Source organism: Protopterus annectens, chromosome 1.part2 (genome assembly GCF_019279795.1).
Source record: "Protopterus annectens isolate FY-2018-M chromosome 1.part2, PAN1.0, whole genome shotgun sequence".
In the NCBI taxonomy this organism is placed as follows: domain Eukaryota; kingdom Metazoa; phylum Chordata; order Ceratodontiformes; family Protopteridae; genus Protopterus; species Protopterus annectens.
The window spans coordinates 381,632,304-381,652,012 of NC_056727.1; positions in this window are offsets into that span (position 1 = coordinate 381,632,304).

Below are 19,709 nucleotides of genomic sequence, written 5' to 3' on the forward strand. Positions count from 1 at the left end.
CATGAATGTATGAAGGCATTGTGCAAACTTTGGGAAACAAGTAACTATGAAGAAACTGTCCTGTTTTATTTAAGAAATAATCATGTCCTGAAACTATAGGCCTACCTGAGGGCTGTCTAAAATCCTTGTGTAATTTAGGAAGCTGGTTGCATAAGCGTGCACACCCTGAAACTAATACTTTGTTGAAGCACCTTTTGATTTAATTACACCATTCAGTCTTCTTGGTAGGAGTCTATCAGCATGGCACATCTTGACTTGGCAATATTTGCCCACTGTTGCTTGCAAAAACACTCCAAATCTGTCATATTGCAAGGCCATCTCTTGTGCACAACCCTCTTCAGGTCACCCCACACATTTTCTATTGTATTTAGGTCTGGGTTCTGGCTGGGCCATTCCAAAACTTTAATTTTCTTCTGGTGAAGCCATTCTTTTTTTGATTTGAATGTATGCTTGGGGTCATTGTCATGTTGAAAGGTGAAATTCCTCTTCGTCTTTAGCTTTCTAGCAGACACTTGAAAGTTTTGGGCCAAACATGACTGGTATTTGGAACAGTTCATAACTCTATCCACCTTGACTAAAGCCCCAGTTCCAGCTGAAGAAAAGCAATCCCAAAGCATGATACTGCCACCATCATGCTTCACCATGGGGATGGTGATCCTTCGGTGATGCAAAGTGTTGTTTTTACTCCAAACGTACCTTTTGGAATTGTGGCCAGAAAGTTCAACCTTGGTCTCATCAGACCATAACACATGTTCCCACATGCTTTTGGGAGACAATGTATAGTTCTGCAAATTTTAGCTGTGCCTGGATTTTTTTCTGTGTACGAAAAGGCTTCCATTTTGCAACCCTACCCCATAGCCCAGACATATGGAGAATACAGGAGATTGTTGTCACATGTAGTACACAACTAGTACTTGCCAGAAATTCCTGCAGCTCCTTCAGTGCTGCTGTAGGTCTCTTGGCAGCCTCCCTGACCATCTTTCATCTTGTCTTTTCATAAATTTTGAAGGGAAATCCAATTCTTTGCAATGTCACTGTTGTCCCATATTCTTTCTACTTTTTGTTGACTGTCTTCATTGTGTTCCATGGTATATCCAATGCTGTGGAATTTTTTTTGCACCCTTCGCCTGACTGATACCTTTTAACAATGAGATCCTTTAGATGCCTTGCAAGCTCTCTGTGAACCATGGCTTTTGTTGCATCAGGCAGCTGAGTAAATGTCAGGAAAATCCTACTAGGACAGTTGAACTTTATTTGGGGTTAATCAGCGTCTCTTTAATTGATGGCAGGTGTGTAGCCAAGAAGACTGAATGCTATAATTAAATCAAAAGGTGCATCAACAAAGTATTAGTTTAAGGGTGTGCACACTTATGCAATCAGCTTATTGTACATTTTTTTATTTTTTATATTTTCCCCCTAAAAGATTTGTTTGATTTTCAATTAAATTGTACAGGTTACAGGTCACACTAAAGGTGGGAACAGGTTTGAAATAATTTATTGTGGTCTCATTTTTTTATATCACAAAAACCCGGCATTTTAACAGGGGTGTGTAAAGTTTTTATATCCACTGTATATGTATATACATATATTTTGCAGCATCATTGTGCATTGTGCATTGTCGCCTCACAGCAACAGGTTCTCCCATTCGATTCTCAGCTGGAGCGCCTTCTGTGTGGAGTCTGCATGTCATCCCCATGGTTGAGAGGCACTCAAAAAGCATGCGTGAATGGATGTGCCTTCGTTTAAGGTTGGGCGTTGGGCTGGCATCTCGGCACCATAAAAATCAACTGCCAATAATTAGCTGACTGGAGATCCACTGTGGCAACCCCTAACTGGGAAAAACCGAAAGAAAATCATATATATAGATATATACACACATATATATTGTGTGTGTATATGCATGCATGTATATACATATATGTGTGTGTGTGTGTGTGTGTGTGTGTGTGTGTGTATATATATATATATATATATATATATATATATATATATATGGGTCTCCTTCAGAAGGTCGAACTTTTAAAACCTCGACTTTCATATGGCCGAGACCATATGATCAAACGTTTAAAAGTTCAAACGGTCTGAATGGGGATCTCCACAAAGTGCGGAACGGGAAGATTTCCGTTTACCGCAATGTATTGCAATCTCGAAGTTGGTATATTTAAATAGTGGGGGGTGTGGGAGTGCAGCCCCCCCCCCCACATGGGGATGCAGGGGGGCTTGCCCCCCTGCTAGCACTGTTTAGTTTTTTTTTTTTCACATTTTTTAACATTCAAATGTTCGATCATATGGTCTCGGCCATATGAAAGGCGAAAATTTGAGTGTTTGATTATGTGAAGTAGACCCATATAAATATATAAATATATATATATATATATATATATATATATATATATATATATATATATATATATATACATATACATATGCACACATATGTGTGTGTGTGTGTGTGTGTGTGTGTGTGTGTGTGTGTGTGTGTGTGTGTGTGTGTGTGTGTGTGTGTGTGTGTGTGTGTGTGTGTGTGTGTGTGTGTGTGTGTGTGTGTGTGTGTGTGTGTGTGTGTGTGTATGCATGTATATATATATATATATATATATATATATATATATATATATATACATATATATATATATATATATATATATATATATATATATATATATATTTATATATATATATATATATATATATATATAGATGTATATAGATATATGGATATATAGATATATGTGCATGATGTGTGTATGTGTATGTATATATTTATGTATATATGTGTGTGTGTGTGTGTGTGTGTGTGTGTGTGTGTGTGTGTGTGTGTGTGTGTGTGTGTGTGTGTGTGTGCGCATATGCATGTGTATATATATAGATATAGATATAGCTACAGATATATACATATATAGATATATGTGTCTCAGTGTACCTTATTTAGATATTGTTGTGAGTTGAAATTCCACCCATCAAACCTTTTCTAGCCATATTTATAGAAAGGTCTGTTTTTCATTATCATATCTGTGGATAATACTACAGTCATTGGCCTAATCAGCAATGGTGATGAAAGAGCATACAGGGAAGAGGAGAAACATCTGATTGACTGGTGTGACAACAATAATCTGGCTCTGAACATAAAACCAAAGAGGTATTTGTAGACTTCATGAAAAACTGGGTGACACAGCTCCCTCTCACAATCAAAGGAGAAACAGTGAAAAGGGTGAAGAGTACAAAATTCCTAGTGGTGTACATTGCAGAAGACTTTACATAGTGCATCACTACTAATCACATTATCAAGGAAGCACAAAAAATACTCCACTTTCTATGCAGGTTGAGGAGAGCAAACCTCCCATTTTCGGTGCTCACAACCTTCTACAGTGGCACCAGTGAGAGCATCTTAACAAGCAATATCACAGTATGGCATGGAAACTGAAGGACATGGATTGTAAGGCCTTCCAAAGGGTGGTGAAACTGGTTGAGAGAATAACAAGGTCTACACTTTCATCTATACAGGATGTCCACTCTGCCTGGTGTCTCAGCAGAGCCTCAAAGATTGTTAAAGGCCATACCACCTAGATCAGGGACTTTTTTCCTGCTTGTCTTCAGGAAAACACTACAGAAGCATACATTGCAAAATAACTAGATTCAGAAACAGCTTCTTTCTTCAGGCCATCAGACTATTAAACTTGAGTAGCAAGGCAAGCCAAGAAGTTACCTAGTCACTGGTCACACAGGCTGAAGGAAATATCTTTTTCTTAAAGTGCAATAACTCATTACTGGGTTCTATCACTTGTGCAGTAGCTCACTGAATACTTATTACTTTTGGTACAATAACTTGAATTACAAGCTACATTCCATGTAATGGACAAATGGTCTCTAGTCTACCGGTGCTTAAGCCTCTAAATGCAGTATCTACTGTACAATACTAAGTGCTGCTATAGATAGACATGCAAAAATTGTAATTATGTCCTAGAGCAGTGTCAATGCTAATATCATATATAGAGTCTATAGTTCTGTTTTTGTGTCAAGGTTAATGTCATAGAGTCGGTAGTTCTGTTTTTATATATATATATATATATATATATATATATATATATATATATATATATATTGTTATATTTTTATATGCTTTTTTGTCTGCACATTGAGCTTGAAGCAACAAAAATTTATTTAGCCCGCACTTAGGTGTGGGTCTAAATGACAATAAAGTTTACTTTGACTGACTTTTTAACTGTGGATTTTGCACATCTTAGATGGGATGAATGTTTACTTAAAGCACCTTGATAAAACGGTAGATTTTAGAGAGCATTACAACTGTAACTCTTTGGGTATCATATATGTAGCTACATATATATATATATATATATATATATATATATATATATATATATATATATCAGTGTGCATACAATGTGATGCATTTTACATCAGCATGACTACATGCAAACTGTCTAAAAGAATTAAAGAACAAACATGCATATGCCATAAAGAATAAAGGCATCAATAATGTTCTGTTTAGACATACTTTGAAATATAAGTCCTGTAAAACATTTTATTTTGCAGTGATAAGATGTGTTTTTATGGATTACTGGGGAGTATGTTGCAAAAAATAGTTGGAAAGGAAAGAAAGCTTATGGCCTGCTTAGGCTGCAAGTTGACTGATTTCCTGGATTAAATGACACTATAAATATAAACTATAAGTTAGTTGGTTGCTTTAAGAAACATATGTAATTGTTTTATTAAGTCCCAGTTTTGATTGGTTAAATGTTTTTATATAATGAAATTTGAATGTGTTTTGATTTATTCTGATGAAGTCCTGAGTCGGACATAAAAGCTTAAAATAAACTGAATTTAAGCATAGCTCGGTGTCCAGTGATGTCCATTGTTGGTGATTTTGTTTATAGCTAATTACATATGCATATCTCTCACTGCATTTAAACATAAACAAACATGGTTTTGTGTCCAGCAACAGTGTTACTGGCCAGGAAACCATGTAAAGCAATACAAACAGCTGTACAGATGAACTTAATGTGGGACTTAAACCGTGATCTACAAAATAGTATATACTGTGTGGATCACTGTGCTAAGCAGATGTGCTACACACAAATGAGTCATAGGTGTAGTTTATGTATTATCACAGAAGTACACTACATGACATTTATCGTATTTCTCCATTTCCCGTGTTTGCACTAAACTATTGGCTGTGTAAATAGCGGTATTTAAAAAATAAATAAATAAATAAATATTACAAAATAAATGTTAGTACACATGAAAAATGTTTACACACATCTGGGCTTGAACTCTGACACCAATAAACCTACAAAACACAATAAGGGTGTCTTATTCCACTTTGCTACAGAAACAGCTTTACAGCAGGGATGAAAATCATTGATCATACAAGCAAGTCCCAAATAATTCACAGTATTAACAAGACATATGGCACTTGTGTATTTCTGAGTTGTCTGTACATGTGTTAATTTCAGATGTAGTGCAATGATTGATCATACAACCATTTATGACTACTGTTTGCAGGAATGCAGGTCTGTCTTATCTTTGTATGGTGTTCATTCTTCTCCTACATGAGCAGTAATCTGAGACATGCAGTCTGTAATGCATTTTGTATTATTGCCCTTAAAGTGGATGAGAATACTGAATGACAATAATATACAGTTTTCAACAAAGGCAGAGGAGTTTGGATATTACTGAACAGAAAATGAGAAATGTGTGATACTTATATGGCCATTAATCATATGGGCATTGGGATTTCAAAGTAGCTATATATATATATATATATATATATATATATATATATATATATATCTATATATATACACAGACACACACACACACACACACACACACACACACACACACACACACACACACACACACACACACACAAAGTATATGCATTACAATGCAGCTTTTATCTGTATACACTTCTTAGAAGTTTACTGAAGGCATAGGCATTTTTGTCAGGGCATTTTACTTTCCCAGATACACAACCTTATTATGTTTCATCACAAATGTTACATTTACAACTGTTTCGCTTTACACTTTTCTATGTTTTTTGAGTGAAATGTAAATGTCCTATATTGTCAATGACACAGGGGTGTTAGCCTTCTAGGATTACCCATGAACACCTCTAGGAGAGTGCTGGGCACAGAGGTAAGGTGACTGGAAAATGAAAAAAATGACTGTTCTGTGGTAAACGTGTACACCTTTCTGGGGCAGTTTGTTTGAAAGCATTTATAACAATTGACTGATGTGTTATCCCTTGTTTGGTACAAAATGTCATTTGCCTGTTGTTCTGCGGATGAAGGAGCCAAGCTGCATAACTGTGTGCTACACATACTTTAGTCTCCACTGGGATTAATTCCCCTCAGTCTGCCCTTGCTATCAGTTGAGGACGACAAAGGTTGCAGAGTTCCTGTAGTGTGTCTGTATCCACCCTGTAGCACTCTACAATTTCCACCTCATGTAGATTGTAAAAAGCTAAATGGGGTCTAAACACCCTTCTTTTCCTTGGCCATGGTGTATTAGCAGCAGAAGCAACATAGACTTGGGCCTGCTGCACATACACACTAATAACAGCAACAGCAGCCACTAATGTTCTTTCTATATAGTCTAGTTTCTGTTGTTGTATTTCAATAGGTTTTGGAATTCGTAGGGAAAACCAGTACTGAGTTTACATGGTTGCTTTATAGCTTGTGAATAACTCCTCCATCTTGGATTGGTTGATTAGCATACAGTTTTGCTGCTTATGTTGTAATTAGCATGCCATGATGTTTACCGTGTTTGCACAGCCTGGCACACCATATAAGCATTATTGAATTTGCACCTTTTACGTTTTCTGTGATAAAATTGTATACGCATTTCACATTCAGCATAAATAATACTGTAGATATGAATAAAACCTGGTTCAGGAAAATTGTAATATACATATTACAGGAAACAGTGTACAGGCAATATTTTTCTTTTTACTTTCCTAATTGCCTCAGTATGATTTTTAGATCCTCATGCATAGAAAAAGAAGTTGCCAAAGCAATATTGCAAATGCCTTTTAATGTGCATCATTTTTATACTTTTATCTGTTGCATTTAGCAGATTATTTAATGGCTGTGCAAAATGCTGTTATCAAAATTAATAACTTTGCCAGAAAAGCAGTACTCATTTACTTACTGAAACGGGTAGAACAATGGGTGGAGCAAAGGGTGTTTTTGTCTGGTTTTTGCTTTTTCTTCTGTTGGGGATACACAGTGTCCCATACACTTACAGTCTTACACATCACTAACTTAAGAAAGGGGTCCTGGATTCCTCTAGCCACATAGGGTAATAAGATACAATGAAGATGCATGCACAATTCCAAAACTGAAATCATTTGTATTGAATGACAATGTAAACATCCGTACATTATGATGTTGCCTGTTATTGTCATTGCAATATAGCTACTGCTCAATCTTTATTTCAGAGTTGGTACTGCAGGCATTAGTGCCCCCAATACGTTTTATGTGTTTACAATTGCTAAATGCAGTAGAACTCTGATCTCAAAGAACTATTTTCTGTTTCTTCCCAGAGTTACCCATCACCAAATATAGACAGTAACTGTTCAAACAGAAATAAAACAGCAATTATGTAAAACAAAAAATACAAAAAATATAATACAAAAATATCTTTACTACATACAATCCCTAATACTGACCTTTTATACAGGAAAAGATTTGAAACTCGTGGTTGTATATGTTTCAGAGAAAACTGTGAAGGAAGCCTTACCAGGGGGTAAAGACTTCCTGTAACTAGTACATAGTGATACTAAGAGGAGATATAGTCTGTGCTGAACTGAGTGCCATTTAGCCTTGGATATGCTAGGACAGTGGCTTTCCTGAGTGGAGAAAGAACAATGAACCAAAATATTTTTGGAAGTTATTTGAATCCATGAAAGTTATTTTTAAATGTAGCAGCTATCAGAGGCGGAATATATTCTAACTTCAGGAACAGTGCATCGTTACCTGTTGCTGATCTAGCTCGTGGTGATGGAAATCACAAGATTTATTTGGCCCTAGAAAAGTAGGTGATTAACTTTTGTCTTTGCAGTTTAGATATGAAACGTAAAATGCAGAGGTACATCTAACCAAATGCTGGGCCCACTTTGTTATTTCAAAACTTCAAAACCTCGAACATCACAATCCCAAAGTTTAGATATTCAAAGTTATGAAATCTCAAAATAAAAAAAAAACTAAAACAATAAAACATTCACAATCACGTCCCCTGCACCCCCCACCCTCTGCTACTTAAATATACCAACTCGGAGCTTGCACTACAGTGAAGAGAATGGTAAAGTTACCATTCTGCATTATCAAGCGATTCCAATTGTTCAGTTTCGAGATTTCAAAACTTCAAATATCTGAACTTCGGGATTTTGATGTTCGAGGTTTTGAAGTTTTGTAATTACAAAGTGGACCCCAAAATGCTACATATCTGAAGTGATCTACAGTTTTGAGTTGGATAGACTAGTTATAGGTGATATTTGATCATTTGAGTTTGACTCCAGGAGCATGGCTTTACTTTTATTGTGTTTAATATAAGTTGTAGGTGGCTCTAGGTGTGAGGGTGTAGTAGGTACGGTGAAGATGTTTTTTAATTTTTATTGGTGAGGAGCATCCTACCTACATTACCATATCATCTGCAAGGATGATTATTAAATGCTGTAAAGTGGTAGGAGAGAGTTTTTAATGAATATGAAGAATAATGGCAGGGCTTGAACTGAGTGTTGAGGTACAATCTTGATCACACAGGCTTAAGAAGAAGTATTGGTTCCAGCTACAACATTGAATCGTCTTATGTGAAGGAAGTAACTGAAGTATTTAATTGCTCTAAGACTGATCCAGATGATAGTTCTGCTGAAAAAAGGGAATTTTGGTCCACTAAACATATTGCTAAAGTTAATGAACATTGCACCTGTGAATAGTTCTTTATCAAGTTTTGTGATCTCTGATCTGTTAGTGCATAGACAGTAGTCACAGTATTCCTGCCATCTGACAAACCATGTTTCCTGGGAGATAAACTTGGATAGAATTTAATATATTCAGCAAGCTGGTTGTAAATGCATTTTATTGGGATTATGGCTAGGATATGGAGAATTTATTTTGGTCAAAAGTCATTGACTGAGATATGTTTGGGAATCTATGCCAGTTGTTGTTTCCAGTTCTATGCACATAATACAAGTTATGAGTCAATCATAAGATGAGTGATGATGAGATACAGGCATTTGTGAACATGTATGACATAGTTATGATAGAAGATAATAAGCAGAGGTAGAGGCCCTGTATTTCTGCAAGGGCATCAGTAGGAAATGTATTTAGCGCTACTTCAATATGTTTGTATTTTATAGCTTTGACATAGAATAGAGGTGAATCTCTTGAAGGGTATTTTGGTGGGAATGATGGGGATTGGGCGCTGTGAAAAGAGTGGGAAGGAATGACAATTCACGTTCATGCTTTTAGTGGACTGGAGGAGAATGGATGCAGTCCATTCTGTAGAAGGAGTCGAAATATCATAAAACTAGCATTAGGACTGTAAAATCCCAAACTCCTCTTGGTTGCTGTTGTTGCAATATTGCTATCCAGCCTGTCTGTCTAATAACAGTCACTAGTTTTCTTATACTAATGTGGAAGTATAGCCTTTGATGAAATAAATCCAGAGACCACATTGAGATCAATTGATTTTCCTGTTAAGGAACAAAGTGTTTTTGTGTGATATACTTTAGATGTGCAGCAAATCTGAATCCAGTTTCTGCATAAATGTTCCATTAAGTATAACCCATTCTTGTAACTGTAGCAACATCATGTATCATATATAGATGAATATCTATAATATGAAAACTATGTTCAGTGTCTTGTCTGATGCATACTAATCATCAAACAACCACATGGGCTTGTGCTGGACAGACTTTATAAGTATTTCAGTAGTGGTAGAGACCTGCATTTTGCCCTTTAAAAAAGAAAAAAAAATGTATATATATATATTTGTGTGTGTGTGTGTGTGTGTGTGTGTGTGTGTGTGTGTGTGTGTGTGTGTGTGTGTGTGTGTGTGTGTGTGTGTGTGTGTGAACATGGATGAAAAAAGGTAACTGAAGGTAACCTTTAATTATATTGGTAGGATTAAAGGCATTCCTGTGAAGTCTGATTTTTCTTTTTTCCTTCCTTATACATTCATTTTCTATCACTGAAGTCTTAAAAGTACTTTTCAGGTTTATAAGCCATGTGAACATAGGTTACTTAATAATTAGAAAATGATTACAATAATCCATGTGAATTCACATCATGTGATTATCAAATTTCTAATGTGCTAAAGTTCTTGGTGCCCTGTTTTTATATTTAGTCAAGTATTTATTGACAAAGTGACTTTCTTCTATAAATGTGTTTACTTTTACTTTGTGTTTTAACCCATACTGTCAAGGCATTACTTGAAGTGTAAGAAGTAAAAGCATTATTGTTTTTTTCCCCCACACAGTTTACTGCTCTTGTGAAGTATAATATTTGCATCATATGTCTGAAATCTGAACCTTCTGTTTGTCTTTCCAATAAGAACATCTACAAGTGAAGTTGAGGTCTTGTTGGATAATCTCCTCCTCAAGGAAGCAGCCATGTTGGTCGTGATTGCTAAAAAAGCTTTTATAATTAACACAAGTGAGGATATACACTTAATACGTGTCTTCTCAACTCTCTAACAGATTTATCTTGGTATTAGAACTACTGTTCATTTTTATAATGCTGTGAGTTTTGCAAACAAACAAAAAAAAAAAACACTTTTGTATTATACCTGGCAGGGTCAATTTATTTGTTGACATGTTATTCATATTTCCACCAGAAGTTTCATAAATCATGCCTCTTAGTTACATTTCCTTCCTAATGAACAACATCTTTTTCTTTAACTCATTGTATAAAAAGAAAAATAAAAGAAATAAGAATATGTGATGGCCATAATGCCTCACTGATCAAATATTATAATTTATTTTATGAATGTGCATTTTCTGCAGCAACATAGTGGTTCCTTTCAGGGCAAATAAATATTTTCAACGTGTATATAATGTTTCAACTTGTTTATAAATTATTTGAGCACTGGTTTTCAGATATGCCAATTTCCTTGACCAAATTCACATCAGAAAAGAAAAGAATACTACCTCAGTTCTGCCAAAAAAGGGGGTACATTTACTTGTGTCACTATACAGTAACCTCAGAACTGATAAAATCATTTTCAGCAAGTCTCCATGAGAACTTCCCCATCAGTATTATTTTCACATAAATGTGGATTTTTTGTACTGCAATCATTCTTTGATTCTTTTTCACAATCTGTTGCAATGAAAATGATCGTATAGTGTACTACATTACTGAAACCAATGCAAAGCAAGCAACTGTAAACCAGACTGTGGACAATTAAAGGCAGCTTCATGTCTGAATACTCAGTATCCCCTGCTAGAAGTGACACACTGATTGAATTTTTCTGTAGCATTCTTATAGAATGATATAAAACAATAAAGGACTTGTTGTACCTAAAGAAATGTTTAGCTCCTTTTTTAAGTAAAGTAGATAGAAACTGTAAACTGTGAAATGTTAAAGTGTGTCTAACAATACATTACACTATAATTTAAAGTTAATGTTCATTTTGTTCAATTACATTTACTACATTGCTTGTTTTAATATGCACCTCAAATTATGAAGCATGTATAACAACAAGCTATTATTTAAATGTCATAGGTAGAATCACTTTAGGGTGGCTGTGGTGGTGCAGCAGTTAGCATTGCCACCTCACAGCAAGAGGTTCTCTGGTTCAATCCTCAGCTGGGGTGCCTTCTGTGCAGAGGCTGCATGTCCTCCCTGTGGTCGCGTGGGTTTCCTCCGGGTGCTCTGGTTTCCTCCCAAATCCCAAAGACATGCTGTAGGTGGATTGGACACTCTAAATTGGCTCTAGGTGTGAGTGCGTGCATGTGTATGCCTTCTGTGGAAGGTTGGGTGCCAGGCTGGCAATTCGACACCGTAAAACTCCACTGCCAATCATGAGCAGACAGGTGATCCTGCTGTGGCGACCCCTAACCAGGAAAAGCCGAAAGAGGCAACCCCTAACCAGGAAAAGCCGAAAGAAGAAGAGGGTAGAATCACTTTAAATGTCAGACCTGATAGTTAATATCAGCATGTGCCTTAAATGTATTGGCTTTAGTGGCATGGATAATTTGCTTTCAGGGCATGTACTACTCTTATTTTTTTTAATTAACTTTATCAGCAAATTTAAACTGAGGATTGATTTAATATGACTGCAGCAATTTATTCCCATTTTTGTTGTACTTATACAAATGAATTTACAGACTGTTTTGTCAAATGTAGAAATAGTTCCTTTGAGTTTAATATTCTGATTTGGACAGTGTACTTTCCTGTATGTGGTTAGAAGCCCGTTTCTGCAGACAACATAATATTTTGCAGTGATCCTATTTATTTTCTGAGTTATTTTTTCACTCATGCTAACATTTATAATTGATGATCAGATTTGCTTAAATGTTAGATAGGAATGAAAAAAGGTGGCATGCTTTAAATGAAAACTTTCTTTATTAAGCAAACTGCAGTGCTTATGCTAAAGTTAAATATTTATATAACCTTTATAGGTCATCCATTTATGAATTTCTGATGACATGAACAGAGTACAGAAACATAAACTTTTGGCTTAATTATTTTTTCCATGCTAGTAAAAATAGGATCTTTTCTGAGTTTAAGGTTGCAGGGTACTTGTCTAGCAACTAGGGTGTGATATTAACTTACTTCACAAAATCAGAGTTTTGCATTTTGTGTTCTGAGAGGATTATAAGGCATAAGGTATGTTAATAAAGGTGAATTATAATAGTTATGTATTGATCAAGAAAGTTAATTCAGCATGCAATTTTAATTTATGCATGAGAGAGGGCTCTGTGTGAGTGTACTAGTTTCATTTCAATAGAGTTCCTCTGTAGTGTAATAGCACTGTGATAAAAATACACTATCTTTAGAGCTAAAGCACTCTAAGCTACAAAATACTTTTGATTTAAGCATAAAAACAGTAACTGGAACTCATGAAAAAAGACAATTCTGCTAGTAAGGTTAAAAGTTCTGTGTACTAGATTGTGTAAATAGGACATTGTTATGAATATTCATCAGAGAGTTCACGCAAAAGTATCACTGTGAACAACAATTACTTCTGTTATAAAAAAACAAATATTATACTGATTCCTTTTATAATACAACTTAAGGAAATTTAAAGAAATCACTTTGTCATTTTGACAGTAATCACACATGAGGGTTAAGAAACATCAGAGCCGTTAATAACGTATGGTGACTTTGGACACTGCTTCTGTCACAAGCTATTAAGGAGCACAATTAGCAGATAGTGATGTTGTGGAGGTATAGTGTTAGCATAGCTTTATGAAGGATGATGATAACACAGCTTCATAGCTTCCATCAATGCCAGTACTGCATGTGCTGTCACAAGCGAAGCATTAAAGTTCTCAATGTGTTAGTATATAGCAATTTAGTTATAGCAAGCTACTTGTTGCAGTTTCAGCTTGAGATTTTTTTTCTTTTACTTTAGTTTTCAACTTTGAGTTGAAGACAGAACCACTTCAGGGAACTGCACAGCCTGGATTCCAAGTAACCTAGCTGTCTTTTGTTGTGAGGCATAATATAATTTCTAGCAGTATTACCCCAGATAATTACCAAAATGACTAGGACTTTGAGTCTACCTGGGTATACATTTGCTATTGTGCTTTGTATTGTATTGTATGACATCTTGCAAGATTTACTAGCTGTGAAACCTTTCAGCACAATCCTCCTCTGAAAAGGGGTCTCTCATGACCCAGTCAGATGTTTCTGGTAAATAAATATTAATAAATAAATAAATATCTTTCAGATTTCATAAGTGAACTTTTGTGTCTTCCACAGAGATATCATGTAAAAATATTGCTTTCAGCAGCAAAACTTCAGCATATGACTTTGATTGTATTACATCCCTGTTCTTGTTATCAGCAGGTAAGTTAATCTTCCACAGATGAGAAAACCAGATTAGCAACAGAAGCAAAAAGTGCCCTCAAACTGTATCTGTATTCTATTTATTTTACTTATGTGCTCAGCAACTTATAGTTCTATGTCAATAGTAATTTCTGATTTTTCAGTTGACTCCTTATATAGGAATATAGGGAAGATAATAGGCAAGTGATTATGGGAACCATATGATGCCTACATATACTGCTAAGATGACACACTTAAAAGTTCTTGCCACCCTTTTCACAAACTTCATAGTGTTCACTTCCCAAATTGAACAAGGTTATATATGATAATCTTGACGTAACTTTGTGTCTACCTATCCAATAGCAAAGAATATCTATAAAGTAGTACTTTCTTAGATCTGTTGTGTTAACAAAGTCCGGAAGTTCTGACCTATTTATTTATTTATTTATTTACTATTAGCTAACTAGGTATTTGTACTAGTCCAATGATCCTTTACATCTGCCAACCAACCCAAAAGCAATAAGCTATGCAAGAAAACATATATACTTCAAATATGATAGAATATCAAGTTTACATACTTGTAAAATTAGAAAGTTCATGTACAGTTATAATACATTTTTATAAAGAGGAATGCTATACAGTCCTTCTAATAAAGTAACAAGTTTTATTTGGTTTTATCAGGTTAAATGGGTTATAATACAGTATTTGTTTGTGTCTTTCGGCTTTTCCCGGTTAGGGGTCGCCACAGCGGAACTCCGGCCCGCTAATGATTGGCAGTTGATTTTTACGTACCGGCTTGCCAGGCCTGACGCACAACCTTCAACGAAGGTATACCCATTCACGCATGTCTCCACGCAGAAGACGCTCTAGCTGAGAATCGAACTGGACAGTGTCTTACTGTGAGGCGACAACGCTACCGCAGCACCGCGGTTACGTGAAATAGCTTATTATCTTAAACATTTAAAAGAAAATTTCATGGAAAAAACATCAAATATAAGAGTTTAAAAAACAAAGGTTTACAGGAATTAGCCTAGTGATGTAGATGAGAACACGAGTAAGAAGTTTTAAATGGCAAAGGAAAATAATTCAGAGATTCTAGGCATTTTTAGAATTAAAGAGTTTACCCACCATTTCTAAAACATTTGCAAGCAACTTCCTTGATGAAGTGCTCAGAAATGACTTGTTAAATTTAATAAGAGTATCTTGATGCCTTGTTGCAGCAGGTAGCTTGTTCTAGAGAGCTGGACTTGTCAATTAGAAGGCTCTTTCACCAATGCCTGATTTAAATGGGAATGGTTTAATGTTATTAAGTTCTCAAGGGAACACCTTAGAGTATAGGACTGTTCCCTGATTGGAGTTTTTTTTTTCAAAAGGACAGTGGCTTTAATTAGAATTTTATACATAAAATACATAGAAGATAAGGAGACTTTTCAGTAATGGGTTGCCAATTTAGGTGATTTAGAAGGTTGCAGTGATGTACTCAGGCATCAGCAAGTAGAGAACATTTGGAAATGTTATTCTCAGTTACACATAGGCCTTGAGTATTATAAGTAGAGTATGAAATGAGTGCATGAAGAGAATATTCTAGTTTAGGGAGAGGAACTTGACCAGTGCTTTGTGGGCAGTAGGAGATAATAGATGTGATATCCTACAGCAGAGCTGCTGCTGAGAAAAGACCTTATTAATGATATTCAAAGGAATAACATTGTTGTTATTTCTAATATAGTAAGGACAGGAAGTCAAGAGGTTGTATGAGGAGAGTAAAAATGATTTTATTTTTTATCAGACCATTGGCAAAGATCAAAGAAGGATTGCTGGGTTAAGATTGCAAGTCTCAAGTCTGTGGGACATCTGTTTGCCTGGAGTAACAGAATATCATCTGCATACAGGCAATGTTTAAGTTCAGGTAAGTCATCAGTAACATCATTATTAAATAAAGAAAACAGAAATGTGCCTGAAACAAAGCAGTGGCAGACATATGTTTTTAGTGTTCCATTGGTGGACAGCAGGTAAATTTATTAGGGACATTAGTAATAGACATGAAGATGGTAGACTGTCTTCTTAGATATTTTATTTCTTTCCAAAAGGTTTTAGATTATTGGTAGCAAACACTTGCTTATTTCAAAGATAAATGGCTTTGGTTGAGTTTATAGACATTCTTGTTTGCTTTCTTAAGAATTGATACTTTTCATGTAGGAGGACATTAGAAGGATTTTCTTTCCAAGAAGATCAAGCTTTGTCCCATTGTTCTGTGAGAGTTTTAATTTCATTTGCAAGCGAAAGACATTTCTAGCTTCATAGCCTTCCACATAAACATGGGAAGATAAAGTTTTGGAAAGTTAAGAGGGTATCAATGAAGTATAACAAGGCACTTTCAGGATCATCGATTTTGCAAAGGGGAGGCCAACTGATGGAATTCAGATGAGAATCAAGCATAGCAAATTTACATAGACAGAAAGGCTGACCAGTCACTATTTGGGATACAGGTTTTATAACTTGAAGGGCCCATAGGTCAGCAATGGATGGTGGTCCCTTAGGACGTTTGGTAGAATTTCAGTGTTAAAGCAGTGTCGGTGGCGTAACAGATAGCACATTTACCTTTGGTGCAGAAGACTGTCAGTTCTATTCACAGACCCGGTAGACTGATTGCTGACACTGCACGTCTGAGTGTGTTGTCTTCCAGATGAGATGTAAAACCATGGCCCCATCTGCTTGAGTTGGTGGTAGCCTGGTGTCTGTAAAACATCTCCCATCAAATAATGAAAATAGTAGGGTTCCTTTATTTTACACAACATAAAAAATATTATTTATATATTTCCAATATGTACACATTAATGGGCACATATATGCACATTTATATTTTTTAGTATTTATAACTTTTTTATACAGTCTTCATTGTTATTCTTCCACAATTGACCAGCACTCCTTTTTCCACAACCATAATCTAATTGCTCACTATATAGCTGCCAAAATCCATTTTCCAGTAACCAAAATTCATTTAATCTTTCATTCCAAATAACGTATATTATATAAAATAAATTACTGTCTGTTCTTCTCATATATTCTTTCTTTATGTTCTTAAAAAATCAATACATAATCATATCCATATATATATTATGTCATTAATATTCTCATTTTCCTTCACTTGACTTTTTCCAAAGTTTCACAACCCTTTTTCATTTAAAAACATGCTTTGTTGTTTTTTCCTCCCTTCCTCCCTTCCTCCCCACAAATTAAACACACTTTTTCAGGTTTCTTTTTCTATGGCATATTCCATTTCACTGGTAATTTATTTATTACTAGTCTACAAAGGAAATCCTGACACTCTACTAAATTAGTACACCACTTTTTCTTGGCTTTAATGCCTTTAATCACTTCATCTCATACATTCACTCATGGATTTTGTAATGGTATAGTTTCATCATATTATTATATCACATTCTTCTATCTTTTGCTATATCATCAATTTTTATTTTCCATGTTAGTATTTTCCAGATACTTTTTTAATTTCTTCATTTACATATTTCTCTTTTTCTTATTCGCATTATCTCACAAAACATTTTGTACTTATACTTACATATTCATCATTAATTTCTCATTCTTTTCTTTTACCCGCTTAAATACTCAATGCAAGTTTAAAGAAATATAATAAACAACTGAATTTAATAACACCAATCCCATTTCATCTTCAGTTACATACAACCCATATCTTTTTCACTGGGTTTAATGTTGAACTTTACATGAAAGAAAACACCAGTTGTACAATTTCCTTTTCATATTTTTGTGCAATCATATGAATATTAATACAGAATTCACCAGATAAACCTTTTCTTTTCCTGAATGCTAAGACATATTCTTTTATTTCTTTTATCAAACCCTCCCATTATATCATAACTACATTATTTTTGTCAAATGTTATCCCTAGCAAAGATACCTCATTCATTCAAAAATATACACCCCCAATTTTCAGCAAATCACCCAAAGCATACCTGTCAAATGTCAAGATTTTCAGAGAATGTCCAGATTTTTGCCTCATATTTTGATCTGTTTCTCATAAATTTTTGGTTTTCTGAGAACTGATTATCAAATCCTTGAAGATAGAAACCAGAAAATAATGACATGTATTTGAGTTTCAGACTTCATACCCTTCAGAAAATTCATGCTAATGGAAAACCCATTCATCTATAACTTTATAAGAGCAATATATAAAAAACTGTCTCTATTTTTTTGTCCTTTATTCCACCATTATTTATGGCTTTATCCAGAGTTTTTGCTCTAAAAGGTTGAGAGGTATGACCCAAACTGTTACTTTTACATTTATTTAAGGTAATTCAGATATATCAACCAGGTAACTGTGTAAACCACAGGAAATAAATTGAAGTGCAATCAACCAGGAATTAAAACTGGAAATCCACTTTATTTCTTCAAGAGTTAAGCGTTTTCATCCCAACATCTCATAGGGACTTCCTCAGAACTAACAATAACTAAAAACACTTCCCTTATTTATACAAATTAATATGTCTATATAAAGCAGCATATTCATTTGCATAAATATCATAGGTTTGGATTTTTAGTTATTCAACGGATTGTTTCTGATCCACAAGGTAGAGTCATGCCTGAACATTTGGAAGTGTGTGAGCTTAAATTGCAATTGTGGTTAAATGCTACAATGCCCCCAGGATTGAATGAGTATACTAGTTTTAATTGTGTTTTAAGGTTAAAAAGCCTTGAAGGTTTTTAATGGATTTGTAATTATTTAATAGGTTTAGTAATGTATCAATAATTAAGATTATTGGATAATTGTATTGTTTCAAGTTCAATACGATTGTATATAAAGGAAGTGTTTTTAGTTAATGTTAGTTCTGAAAAAGTCCCTATGAGACGTAGGGACAAAAGCTCTTAACTCTTGAACAAATATAGTGGATTTCCAGCTTTAATTCGTGGTTGGTTATACATCAGTTTATTTCCTATTCAAGGTAATTCCCATTCCCTTTAAACATCCAGTGAGACAAGCCATCACGTCTCTTATCCGTACTCTGTTCTTAGCAGCTCCAACTATATTGTCTGTGTACATCAAAACTACCGGATCACTACCTCCTTTTCTACCATATTTCTAGTATTTTTCATTTTATAAGCTATTTTACTAATTATCACATTCATTACCAGTGCAAACATTATTGTACTCATGGGATGCCCCTGTGTTATACTATACTTCATGTATATTTCTTTACTCAGCCAGCAGACAAACTCCTAATTCTTTTACCTCTTCTATACCCTCCATCCCACAAAGCATCATACTTTACTGTATAAAATGCCTTGCTAATACTATCTAGCATGTTTTACATCCTCCCTTTTGCTTATAACATTATCCACAATTTCTCATATATATATATATATATATATATATATATATATATATATTTTTTTTTTTTTTTTTTTCTTGCATAATAGCCCTCTTCTTTCGTTTCATTCTCCTCTGTATTATTCTCATCAACTATTATAATCTAAGTTATGTAGTGTGATGAGTATCCAATTTTTTATTTCATTTTTTTATCTTTCTTCCATATAACTTTTAACAACTCACTGCATAAAATGTCATAAACAAACCCTTTTTGTTCAACCACTCATTCAGTACATTTACAAAATACTCTCTTTTCCAATTCACTAATTCTTCTACAGTCCATATCCTAT